Source organism: Hyla sarda, unplaced genomic scaffold (genome assembly GCF_029499605.1).
Source record: "Hyla sarda isolate aHylSar1 unplaced genomic scaffold, aHylSar1.hap1 scaffold_496, whole genome shotgun sequence".
Taxonomy (NCBI): Eukaryota; Metazoa; Chordata; class Amphibia; order Anura; family Hylidae; genus Hyla; species Hyla sarda.
Genome location: NW_026610507.1, coordinates 64,890 through 78,547, shown reverse-complemented (window position 1 = coordinate 78,547; position 13,658 = coordinate 64,890). Strand labels below are relative to the sequence as shown.

The window sequence follows — 13,658 nt, the reverse complement described above, 5'->3', positions numbered from 1 at the left end:
ACTCAAATGATCCAATTAAGGAGGCCATTTAGTCAGCAGCAGCAGAAGTCCTGTGCCTGGACGCTCCAACAGCGGCCAGACACAAGCAGAAGCAGCAGAAGCAGCAGCAGCAGCACCACCTTTTGTTTTTTGGCTGCAGCAGCAAGGCCCACAGGGCTGGCTAGCTGGCTAGCCAGCAAGCAGGTAGCAATGAAAGTAGGAATCTTTCTTTTTAACCCTGTAAGGGGGTGGTGCACTGTACCCGAAGATACTGCCATATCGGGTCAATGCATAGGGCGACGGAAGCAAGCTTCGAAATCGGCCCCCGTTCTCAAAAATCCATTTAATATATGGTCCCCAGATAGGGGACGTATCAGATATTAAACTGATAAGAACAGATACTACACTTGATCTTAGCCAAAAGGCCGAGAAGCGATAACCGTGAAAGGGGCGGGCCCAACAAGGTCCCCTTCATGGGCACTATCACTGCTTGCTGTCAGGGAGGCTGCCAGACAATTTTCCATGCACACTCTGGGCTGGGGGGCAGTCAACCACCAGTACACACAGCAGAACCTAAACCCATACCATTATTGCTAAGCAGCAAGACAGGGGCCCATTGCACTCCCACGGGGCCTTTTTAAATGCAATCCATAACCCGGATTTGCCAGGAACCCTTCTTACTCCTCCTACTTGCATGTGACACTGGGCTTAGGATCTGCATAGGAAACACACACACAAGCACACACCTACCTTTGTTGCCTGCAGATGCCTCCTTGGCTGTCCCCAAACGGTATCAAACCAACACCCACGGGAAGCTGTAAGCATAGAGGACATGCCTGCACCCCATTGGACTTACCTGTGTGGGTTAAATCCGGGTTATTTGACAACCTATGGCGGTGATGGTTCTGCTCAGGCAGAGCAGTGCTGATGCTCCTCATAAAGCTGTCGCTGCTGTGAAGGTTCTAGGTGACATCACAAATCCCTATGGTTACATACACAACAAAGCTGGGTTGTTGTTGTTTACACTCTGCAAGGCCTGTGGAAGTGAGTGACATCATAGCACTGTAGTTCTGAGGGTTCTAGATGGATGCAACAATCTCCTGTTGCTTCTATGAAGGCCATAATAGACGACATCACCAAACAGCTCCATAGTCACATACACAGCAAAGGAGAGATGTTGTTTACACCTAGTGATGTCAGTGGTATTGAGTGACATCACAGCACAGTGCTAAGGCTCCTGGGCCTGGACACAGCAGCGGCTGCAATATCTCAACGGAGAATACGTTTATATATATGTGTGTGTGTGCGCGTATATATATATATATATATATATATATATATATATTTCTCCGCCGAAATCACTTTTAAACCCATTTCCACCTTTTTTCCCCTTCTCTTCCTCTTACTTTTTTTTCACGTTTTTTTACGTTTTTCTCCTTTTCGCCTCTTTTCTGGGCGTATTATTCTTCTTTTTCTTCTTTTTTTTCGTCTAATGCATACCCCATCAGTGCAGCAATGCTTATTCAATACCGCCAGCAGATGGAGACACTGGGGGATAATTTTCTAAGGATTTATACTGATTTTTCCTGTCTGAATTTGTCGCACAGAAAGTTGCAGGCCAAATATGTGTGACATTTCTGCGACTTTAGCTTCTAGAGCATTTTTACAACATTATACATAGGTGCTGAATACATAAAAAGCGACTGTTCAGCGACAGACAAGTCGCATCGGCTGAAAGTAGGCCAGAATGTCAGTCCATGTTGGAGCAGGTTTAGATACAGTCTAAAGCATAGATCTCAAAGTCTGTGCACAGAATTTAGCAAGGGCCTCGCACCTTCTGATGCATCAGGTAGGTGCACAATAGCATAGCCTAACCCTCTGTACTTTGGTCTATATTGATGCGGGACATAGACAGCCAGCTGATGACCAATCCATTAGTGCAATGGATGGCTGGAAGCATTTGTCTTTGCCTTTGCAATACCACAGAAGCAATGCATGGTCAATGTACAGCAATGACACACCTGTGTGAACAGCCAGGAGACCCCCCCCCCATGTTATGTTACACAGTTACATAGTTAGTACGGTCGAAAAAAGACATATGTCCATCAAGTTCAACCAGGGAATTAAGGGGTAGGGGTGTGGCGCGATATTGGGGAAGGGATGAGATTTTATATTTCTTCATAAGCATTAATCTTATTTTGTCAATTAGGAACATTCAGCACCCACCCGCTATCAAGGCAGCTGCCTATCATGTCATGCCCTACCTGCACAGGTGTGCTGGCTACTCAAATGATCCAATTAAGGAGGCCATTTAGTCAGCAGCAGCAGAAGTCCTGTGCCTGGACGCTCCAACAGCGGCCAGACACAAGCAGAAGCAGCAGAAGCAGCAGCAGCAGCACCACCTTTTGTTTTTTGGCTGCAGCAGCAAGGCCCACAGGGCTGGCTAGCTGGCTAGCCAGCAAGCAGGTAGCAATGAAAGTAGGAATCTTTCTTTTTAACCCTGTAAGGGGGTGGTGCACTGTACCCGAAGATACTGCCATATCGGGTCAATGCATAGGGCGACGGAAGCAAGCTTCGAAATCGGCCCCCGTTCTCAAAAATCCATTTAATATATGGTCCCCAGATAGGGGACGTATCAGATATTAAACTGATAAGAACAGATACTACACTTGATCTTAGCCAAAAGGCCGAGAAGCGATAACCGTGAAAGGGGCGGGCCCAACAAGGTCCCCTTCATGGGCACTATCACTGCTTGCTGTCAGGGAGGCTGCCAGACAATTTTCCATGCACACTCTGGGCTGGGGGGCAGTCAACCACCAGTACACACAGCAGAACCTAAACCCATACCATTATTGCTAAGCAGCAAGACAGGGGCCCATTGCACTCCCACGGGGCCTTTTTAAATGCAATCCATAACCCGGATTTGCCAGGAACCCTTCTTACTCCTCCTACTTGCATGTGACACTGGGCTTAGGATCTGCATAGGAAACACACACACAAGCACACACCTACCTTTGTTGCCTGCAGATGCCTCCTTGGCTGTCCCCAAACGGTATCAAACCAACACCCACGGGAAGCTGTAAGCATAGAGGACATGCCTGCACCCCATTGGACTTACCTGTGTGGGTTAAATCCGGGTTATTTGACAACCTATGGCGGTGATGGTTCTGCTCAGGCAGAGCAGTGCTGATGCTCCTCATAAAGCTGTCGCTGCTGTGAAGGTTCTAGGTGACATCACAAATCCCTATGGTTACATACACAACAAAGCTGGGTTGTTGTTGTTTACACTCTGCAAGGCCTGTGGAAGTGAGTGACATCATAGCACTGTAGTTCTGAGGGTTCTAGATGGATGCAACAATCTCCTGTTGCTTCTATGAAGGCCATAATAGACGACATCACCAAACAGCTCCATAGTCACATACACAGCAAAGGAGAGATGTTGTTTACACCTAGTGATGTCAGTGGTATTGAGTGACATCACAGCACAGTGCTAAGGCTCCTGGGCCTGGACACAGCAGCGGCTGCAATATCTCAACGGAGAATACGTTTATATATATGTGTGTGTGTGCGCGTATATATATATATATATATATATATATATATATATATATATATTTCTCCGCCGAAATCACTTTTAAACCCATTTCCACCTTTTTTTCCCTTCTCTTCCTCTTACTTTTTTTTCACGTTTTTTTACGTTTTTCTCCTTTTCGCCTCTTTTCTGGGCGTATTATTCTTCTTTTTCTTCTTTTTTTTCGTCTAATGCATACCCCATCAGTGCAGCAATGCTTATTCAATACCGCCAGCAGATGGAGACACTGGGGGATAATTTTCTAAGGATTTATACTGATTTTTCCTGTCTGAATTTGTCGCACAGAAAGTTGCAGGCCAAATATGTGTGACATTTCTGCGACTTTAGCTTCTAGAGCATTTTTACAACATTATACATAGGTGCTGAATACATAAAAAGCGACTGTTCAGCGACAGACAAGTCGCATCGGCTGAAAGTAGGCCAGAATGTCAGTCCATGTTGGAGCAGGTTTAGATACAGTCTAAAGTATAGATCTCAAAGTCTGTGCACAGAATTTAGCAAGGGCCTCGCACCTTCTGATGCATCAGGTAGGTGCACAATAGCATAGCCTAACCCTCTGTACTTTGGTCTATATTGATGCGGGACATAGACAGCCAGCTGATGACCAATCCATTAGTGCAATGGATGGCTGGAAGCATTTGTCTTTGCCTTTGCAATACCACAGAAGCAATGCATGGTCAATGTACAGCAATGACACACCTGTGTGAACAGCCAGGAGACCCCCCCCCCCCCCATGTTATGTTACATAGTTACATAGTTAGTACGGTCGAAAAAAGACATATGTCCATCAAGTTCAACCAGGGAATTAAGGGGTAGGGGTGTGGCGCGATATTGGGGAAGGGATGAGATTTTATATTTCTTCATAAGCATTAATCTTATTTTGTCAATTAGGAACATTCAGCACCCACCCGCTATCAAGGCAGCTGCCTATCATGTCATGCCCTACCTGCACAGGTGTGCTGGCTACTCAAATGATCCAATTAAGGAGGCCATTTAGTCAGCAGCAGCAGAAGTCCTGTGCCTGGACGCTCCAACAGCGGCCAGACACAAGCAGAAGCAGCAGAAGCAGCAGCAGCAGCACCACCTTTTGTTTTTTGGCTGCAGCAGCAAGGCCCACAGGGCTGGCTAGCTGGCTAGCCAGCAAGCAGGTAGCAATGAAAGTAGGAATCTTTCTTTTTAACCCTGTAAGGGGGTGGTGCACTGTACCCGAAGATACTGCCATATCGGGTCAATGCATAGGGCGACGGAAGCAAGCTTCGAAATCGGCCCCCGTTCTCAAAAATCCATTTAATATATGGTCCCCAGATAGGGGACGTATCAGATATTAAACTGATAAGAACAGATACTACACTTGATCTTAGCCAAAAGGCCGAGAAGCGATAACCGTGAAAGGGGCGGGCCCAACAAGGTCCCCTTCATGGGCACTATCACTGCTTGCTGTCAGGGAGGCTGCCAGACAATTTCCCATGCACACTCTGGGCTGGGGGGCAGTCAACCACCAGTACACACAGCAGAACCTAAACCCATACCATTATTGCTAAGCAGCAAGACAGGGGCCCATTGCACTCCCACGGGGCCTTTTTAAATGCAATCCATAACCCGGATTTGCCAGGAACCCTTCTTACTCCTCCTACTTGCATGTGACACTGGGCTTAGGATCTGCATAGGAAACACACACACAAGCACACACCTACCTTTGTTGCCTGCAGATGCCTCCTTGGCTGTCCCCAAACGGTATCAAACCAACACCCACGGGAAGCTGTAAGCATAGAGGACATGCCTGCACCCCATTGGACTTACCTGTGTGGGTTAAATCCGGGTTATTTGACAACCTATGGCGGTGATGGTTCTGCTCAGGCAGAGCAGTGCTGATGCTCCTCATAAAGCTGTCGCTGCTGTGAAGGTTCTAGGTGACATCACAAATCCCTATGGTTACATACACAACAAAGCTGGGTTGTTGTTGTTTACACTCTGCAAGGCCTGTGGAAGTGAGTGACATCATAGCACTGTAGTTCTGAGGGTTCTAGATGGATGCAACAATCTCCTGTTGCTTCTATGAAGGCCATAATAGACGACATCACCAAACAGCTCCATAGTCACATACACAGCAAAGGAGAGATGTTGTTTACACCTAGTGATGTCAGTGGTATTGAGTGACATCACAGCACAGTGCTAAGGCTCCTGGGCCTGGACACAGCAGCGGCTGCAATATCTCAACGGAGAATACGTTTATATATATGTGTGTGTGTGCGCGTATATATATATATATATATATATATATATATATATATATATATATATATTTCTCCGCCGAAATCACTTTTAAACCCATTTCCACCTTTTTTTCCCTTCTCTTCCTCTTACTTTTTTTTCACGTTTTTTTACGTTTTTCTCCTTTTCGCCTCTTTTCTGGGCGTATTATTCTTCTTTTTCTTCTTTTTTTTCGTCTAATGCATACCCCATCAGTGCAGCAATGCTTATTCAATACCGCCAGCAGATGGAGACACTGGGGGATAATTTTCTAAGGATTTATACTGATTTTTCCTGTCTGAATTTGTCGCACAGAAAGTTGCAGGCCAAATATGTGTGACATTTCTGCGACTTTAGCTTCTAGAGCATTTTTACAACATTATACATAGGTGCTGAATACATAAAAAGCGACTGTTCAGCGACAGACAAGTCGCATCGGCTGAAAGTAGGCCAGAATGTCAGTCCATGTTGGAGCAGGTTTAGATACAGTCTAAAGTATAGATCTCAAAGTCTGTGCACAGAATTTAGCAAGGGCCTCGCACCTTCTGATGCATCAGGTAGGTGCACAATAGCATAGCCTAACCCTCTGTACTTTGGTCTATATTGATGCGGGACATAGACAGCCAGCTGATGACCAATCCATTAGTGCAATGGATGGCTGGAAGCATTTGTCTTTGCCTTTGCAATACCACAGAAGCAATGCATGGTCAATGTACAGCAATGACACACCTGTGTGAACAGCCAGGAGACCCCCCCCCCCCCCCCCCCCCATGTTATGTTACATAGTTACATAGTTAGTACGGTCGAAAAAAGACATATGTCCATCAAGTTCAACCAGGGAATTAAGGGGTAGGGGTGTGGCGCGATATTGGGGAAGGGATGAGATTTTATATTTCTTCATAAGCATTAATCTTATTTTGTCAATTAGGAACATTCAGCACCCACCCGCTATCAAGGCAGCTGCCTATCATGTCATGCCCTACCTGCACAGGTGTGCTGGCTACTCAAATGATCCAATTAAGGAGGCCATTTAGTCAGCAGCAGCAGAAGTCCTGTGCCTGGACGCTCCAACAGCGGCCAGACACAAGCAGAAGCAGCAGAAGCAGCAGCAGCAGCACCACCTTTTGTTTTTTGGCTGCAGCAGCAAGGCCCACAGGGCTGGCTAGCTGGCTAGCCAGCAAGCAGGTAGCAATGAAAGTAGGAATCTTTCTTTTTAACCCTGTAAGGGGGTGGTGCACTGTACCCGAAGATACTGCCATATCGGGTCAATGCATAGGGCGACGGAAGCAAGCTTCGAAATCGGCCCCCGTTCTCAAAAATCCATTTAATATATGGTCCCCAGATAGGGGACGTATCAGATATTAAACTGATAAGAACAGATACTACACTTGATCTTAGCCAAAAGGCCGAGAAGCGATAACCGTGAAAGGGGCGGGCCCAACAAGGTCCCCTTCATGGGCACTATCACTGCTTGCTGTCAGGGAGGCTGCCAGACAATTTTCCATGCACACTCTGGGCTGGGGGGCAGTCAACCACCAGTACACACAGCAGAACCTAAACCCATACCATTATTGCTAAGCAGCAAGACAGGGGCCCATTGCACTCCCACGGGGCCTTTTTAAATGCAATCCATAACCCGGATTTGCCAGGAACCCTTCTTACTCCTCCTACTTGCATGTGACACTGGGCTTAGGATCTGCATAGGAAACACACACACAAGCACACACCTACCTTTGTTGCCTGCAGATGCCTCCTTGGCTGTCCCCAAACGGTATCAAACCAACACCCACGGGAAGCTGTAAGCATAGAGGACATGCCTGCACCCCATTGGACTTACCTGTGTGGGTTAAATCCGTTATTTGACAACCTATGGCGGTGATGGTTCTGCTCAGGCAGAGCAGTGCTGATGCTCCTCATAAAGCTGTCGCTGCTGTGAAGGTTCTAGGTGACATCACAAATCCCTATGGTTACATACACAACAAAGCTGGGTTGTTGTTGTTTACACTCTGCAAGGCCTGTGGAAGTGAGTGACATCATAGCACTGTAGTTCTGAGGGTTCTAGATGGATGCAACAATCTCCTGTTGCTTCTATGAAGGCCATAATAGACGACATCACCAAACAGCTCCATAGTCACATACACAGCAAAGGAGAGATGTTGTTTACACCTAGTGATGTCAGTGGTATTGAGTGACATCACAGCACAGTGCTAAGGCTCCTGGGCCTGGACACAGCAGCGGCTGCAATATCTCAACGGAGAATACGTTTATATATATGTGTGTGTGTGCGCGTATATATATATATATATATATATATATATATATATATATATTCTCCGCCGAAATCACTTTTAAACCCATTTCCACCTTTTTTTCCCTTCTCTTCCTCTTACTTTTTTTTCACGTTTTTTTACGTTTTTCTCCTTTTCGCCTCTTTTCTGGGCGTATTATTCTTCTTTTTCTTCTTTTTTTTCGTCTAATGCATACCCCATCAGTGCAGCAATGCTTATTCAATACCGCCAGCAGATGGAGACACTGGGGGATAATTTTCTAAGGATTTATACTGATTTTTCCTGTCTGAATTTGTCGCACAGAAAGTTGCAGGCCAAATATGTGTGACATTTCTGCGACTTTAGCTTCTAGAGCATTTTTACAACATTATACATAGGTGCTGAATACATAAAAAGCGACTGTTCAGCGACAGACAAGTCGCATCGGCTGAAAGTAGGCCAGAATGTCAGTCCATGTTGGAGCAGGTTTAGATACAGTCTAAAGTATAGATCTCAAAGTCTGTGCACAGAATTTAGCAAGGGCCTCGCACCTTCTGATGCATCAGGTAGGTGCACAATAGCATAGCCTAACCCTCTGTACTTTGGTCTATATTGATGCGGGACATAGACAGCCAGCTGATGACCAATCCATTAGTGCAATGGATGGCTGGAAGCATTTGTCTTTGCCTTTGCAATACCACAGAAGCAATGCATGGTCAATGTACAGCAATGACACACCTGTGTGAACAGCCAGGAGACCCCCCCCCCATGTTATGTTACACAGTTACATAGTTAGTACGGTCGAAAAAAGACATATGTCCATCAAGTTCAACCAGGGAATTAAGGGGTAGGGGTGTGGCGCGATATTGGGGAAGGGATGAGATTTTATATTTCTTCATAAGCATTAATCTTATTTTGTCAATTAGGAACATTCAGCACCCACCCGCTATCAAGGCAGCTGCCTATCATGTCATGCCCTACCTGCACAGGTGTGCTGGCTACTCAAATGATCCAATTAAGGAGGCCATTTAGTCAGCAGCAGCAGAAGTCCTGTGCCTGGACGCTCCAACAGCGGCCAGACACAAGCAGAAGCAGCAGAAGCAGCAGCAGCAGCACCACCTTTTGTTTTTTGGCTGCAGCAGCAAGGCCCACAGGGCTGGCTAGCTGGCTAGCCAGCAAGCAGGTAGCAATGAAAGTAGGAATCTTTCTTTTTAACCCTGTAAGGGGGTGGTGCACTGTACCCGAAGATACTGCCATATCGGGTCAATGCATAGGGCGACGGAAGCAAGCTTCGAAATCGGCCCCCGTTCTCAAAAATCCATTTAATATATGGTCCCCAGATAGGGGACGTATCAGATATTAAACTGATAAGAACAGATACTACACTTGATCTTAGCCAAAAGGCCGAGAAGCGATAACCGTGAAAGGGGCGGGCCCAACAAGGTCCCCTTCATGGGCACTATCACTGCTTGCTGTCAGGGAGGCTGCCAGACAATTTTCCATGCACACTCTGGGCTGGGGGGCAGTCAACCACCAGTACACACAGCAGAACCTAAACCCATACCATTATTGCTAAGCAGCAAGACAGGGGCCCATTGCACTCCCACGGGGCCTTTTTAAATGCAATCCATAACCCGGATTTGCCAGGAACCCTTCTTACTCCTCCTACTTGCATGTGACACTGGGCTTAGGATCTGCATAGGAAACACACACACAAGCACACACCTACCTTTGTTGCCTGCAGATGCCTCCTTGGCTGTCCCCAAACGGTATCAAACCAACACCCACGGGAAGCTGTAAGCATAGAGGACATGCCTGCACCCCATTGGACTTACCTGTGTGGGTTAAATCCGGGTTATTTGACAACCTATGGCGGTGATGGTTCTGCTCAGGCAGAGCAGTGCTGATGCTCCTCATAAAGCTGTCGCTGCTGTGAAGGTTCTAGGTGACATCACAAATCCCTATGGTTACATACACAACAAAGCTGGGTTGTTGTTGTTTACACTCTGCAAGGCCTGTGGAAGGAGTGACATCATAGCACTGTAGTTCTGAGGGTTCTAGATGGATGCAACAATCTCCTGTTGCTTCTATGAAGGCCATAATAGACGACATCACCAAACAGCTCCATAGTCACATACACAGCAAAGGAGAGATGTTGTTTACACCTAGTGATGTCAGTGGTATTGAGTGACATCACAGCACAGTGCTAAGGCTCCTGGGCCTGGACACAGCAGCGGCTGCAATATCTCAACGGAGAATACGTTTATATATATGTGTGTGTGTGCGCGATATATATATATATATATATATATATATATATATATATATATATATTTCTCCGCCGAAATCACTTTTAAACCCATTTCCACCTTTTTTTCCCTTCTCTTCCTCTTACTTTTTTTTCACGTTTTTTTACGTTTTTCTCCTTTTCGCCTCTTTTCTGGGCGTATTATTCTTCTTTTTCTTCTTTTTTTTCGTCTAATGCATACCCCATCAGTGCAGCAATGCTTATTCAATACCGCCAGCAGATGGAGACACTGGGGGATAATTTTCTAAGGATTTATACTGATTTTTCCTGTCTGAATTTGTCGCACAGAAAGTTGCAGGCCAAATATGTGTGACATTTCTGCGACTTTAGCTTCTAGAGCATTTTTACAACATTATACATAGGTGCTGAATACATAAAAAGCGACTGTTCAGCGACAGACAAGTCGCATCGGCTGAAAGTAGGCCAGAATGTCAGTCCATGTTGGAGCAGGTTTAGATACAGTCTAAAGTATAGATCTCAAAGTCTGTGCACAGAATTTAGCAAGGGCCTCGCACCTTCTGATGCATCAGGTAGGTGCACAATAGCATAGCCTAACCCTCTGTACTTTGGTCTATATTGATGCGGGACATAGACAGCCAGCTGATGACCAATCCATTAGTGCAATGGATGGCTGGAAGCATTTGTCTTTGCCTTTGCAATACCACAGAAGCAATGCATGGTCAATGTACAGCAATGACACACCTGTGTGAACAGCCAGGAGACCCCCCCCCCCCCCCCCCATGTTATGTTACATAGTTACATAGTTAGTACGGTCGAAAAAAGACATATGTCCATCAAGTTCAACCAGGGAATTAAGGGGTAGGGGTGTGGCGCGATATTGGGGAAGGGATGAGATTTTATATTTCTTCATAAGCATTAATCTTATTTTGTCAATTAGGAACATTCAGCACCCACCCGCTATCAAGGCAGCTGCCTATCATGTCATGCCCTACCTGCACAGGTGTGCTGGCTACTCAAATGATCCAATTAAGGAGGCCATTTAGTCAGCAGCAGCAGAAGTCCTGTGCCTGGACGCTCCAACAGCGGCCAGACACAAGCAGAAGCAGCAGAAGCAGCAGCAGCAGCACCACCTTTTGTTTTTTGGCTGCAGCAGCAAGGCCCACAGGGCTGGCTAGCTGGCTAGCCAGCAAGCAGGTAGCAATGAAAGTAGGAATCTTTCTTTTTAACCCTGTAAGGGGGTGGTGCACTGTACCCGAAGATACTGCCATATCGGGTCAATGCATAGGGCGACGGAAGCAAGCTTCGAAATCGGCCCCCGTTCTCAAAAATCCATTTAATATATGGTCCCCAGATAGGGGACGTATCAGATATTAAACTGATAAGAACAGATACTACACTTGATCTTAGCCAAAAGGCCGAGAAGCGATAACCGTGAAAGGGGCGGGCCCAACAAGGTCCCCTTCATGGGCACTATCACTGCTTGCTGTCAGGGAGGCTGCCAGACAATTTCCCATGCACACTCTGGGCTGGGGGGCAGTCAACCACCAGTACACACAGCAGAACCTAAACCCATACCATTATTGCTAAGCAGCAAGACAGGGGCCCATTGCACTCCCACGGGGCCTTTTTAAATGCAATCCATAACCCGGATTTGCCAGGAACCCTTCTTACTCCTCCTACTTGCATGTGACACTGGGCTTAGGATCTGCATAGGAAACACACACACAAGCACACACCTACCTTTGTTGCCTGCAGATGCCTCCTTGGCTGTCCCCAAACGGTATCAAACCAACACCCACGGGAAGCTGTAAGCATAGAGGACATGCCTGCACCCCATTGGACTTACCTGTGTGGGTTAAATCCGGGTTATTTGACAACCTATGGCGGTGATGGTTCTGCTCAGGCAGAGCAGTGCTGATGCTCCTCATAAAGCTGTCGCTGCTGTGAAGGTTCTAGGTGACATCACAAATCCCTATGGTTACATACACAACAAAGCTGGGTTGTTGTTGTTTACACTCTGCAAGGCCTGTGGAAGTGAGTGACATCATAGCACTGTAGTTCTGAGGGTTCTAGATGGATGCAACAATCTCCTGTTGCTTCTATGAAGGCCATAATAGACGACATCACCAAACAGCTCCATAGTCACATACACAGCAAAGGAGAGATGTTGTTTACACCTAGTGATGTCAGTGGTATTGAGTGACATCACAGCACAGTGCTAAGGCTCCTGGGCCTGGACACAGCAGCGGCTGCAATATCTCAACGGAGAATACGTTTATATATATGTGTGTGTGTGCGCGTATATATATATATATATATATATATATATATATATATATATTTCTCCGCCGAAATCACTTTTAAACCCATTTCCACCTTTTTTTCCCTTCTCTTCCTCTTACTTTTTTTTCACGTTTTTTTACGTTTTTCTCCTTTTCGCCTCTTTTCTGGGCGTATTATTCTTCTTTTTCTTCTTTTTTTTCGTCTAATGCATACCCCATCAGTGCAGCAATGCTTATTCAATACCGCCAGCAGATGGAGACACTGGGGGATAATTTTCTAAGGATTTATACTGATTTTTCCTGTCTGAATTTGTCGCACAGAAAGTTGCAGGCCAAATATGTGTGACATTTCTGCGACTTTAGCTTCTAGAGCATTTTTACAACATTATACATAGGTGCTGAATACATAAAAAGCGACTGTTCAGCGACAGACAAGTCGCATCGGCTGAAAGTAGGCCAGAATGTCAGTCCATGTTGGAGCAGGTTTAGATACAGTCTAAAGTATAGATCTCAAAGTCTGTGCACAGAATTTAGCAAGGGCCTCGCACCTTCTGATGCATCAGGTAGGTGCACAATAGCATAGCCTAACCCTCTGTACTTTGGTCTATATTGATGCGGGACATAGACAGCCAGCTGATGACCAATCCATTAGTGCAATGGATGGCTGGAAGCATTTGTCTTTGCCTTTGCAATACCACAGAAGCAATGCATGGTCAATGTACAGCAATGACACACCTGTGTGAACAGCCAGGAGACCCCCCCCCCCCCCCCCCCATGTTATGTTACATAGTTACATAGTTAGTACGGTCGAAAAAAGACATATGTCCATCAAGTTCAACCAGGGAATTAAGGGGTAGGGGTGTGGCGCGATATTGGGGAAGGGATGAGATTTTATATTTCTTCATAAGCATTAATCTTATTTTGTCAATTAGGAACATTCAGCACCCACCCGCTATCAAGGCAGCTGCCTATCATGTCATGCCCTACCTGCACAGGTGTGCTGGCTACTCAAATGATCC

The 13,658-nt window shown here is 46.1% G+C and overlaps 6 non-coding genes across 6 annotated transcripts; all 6 read right to left on the bottom strand.

Moving 5' to 3' along the window:
- Positions 1-225: 225 nt before the first annotated feature.
- LOC130337431 (U2 spliceosomal RNA) lies at positions 226-416 on the bottom strand. The gene has a single exon (XR_008878309.1). It is a non-coding gene; the product is annotated as a U2 spliceosomal RNA (small nuclear RNA).
- A 2,071-nt stretch (positions 417-2,487) lies between these two features.
- Positions 2,488-2,678, bottom strand: LOC130337430 (U2 spliceosomal RNA). The gene has a single exon (XR_008878307.1). It is a non-coding gene; the product is annotated as a U2 spliceosomal RNA (small nuclear RNA).
- Positions 2,679-4,761: 2,083 nt separating this feature from the next.
- On the bottom strand, positions 4,762-4,952 carry LOC130337429 (U2 spliceosomal RNA). The gene has a single exon (XR_008878306.1). It is a non-coding gene; the product is annotated as a U2 spliceosomal RNA (small nuclear RNA).
- Positions 4,953-7,048: 2,096 nt separating this feature from the next.
- LOC130337428 (U2 spliceosomal RNA) lies at positions 7,049-7,239 on the bottom strand. The gene has a single exon (XR_008878305.1). It is a non-coding gene; the product is annotated as a U2 spliceosomal RNA (small nuclear RNA).
- Positions 7,240-9,313: 2,074 nt separating this feature from the next.
- LOC130337425 (U2 spliceosomal RNA) lies at positions 9,314-9,504 on the bottom strand. The gene has a single exon (XR_008878303.1). It is a non-coding gene; the product is annotated as a U2 spliceosomal RNA (small nuclear RNA).
- Positions 9,505-11,593: 2,089 nt separating this feature from the next.
- Positions 11,594-11,784, bottom strand: LOC130337424 (U2 spliceosomal RNA). The gene has a single exon (XR_008878302.1). It is a non-coding gene; the product is annotated as a U2 spliceosomal RNA (small nuclear RNA).
- Between the last annotated feature and the right edge of the window lie 1,874 nt (positions 11,785-13,658).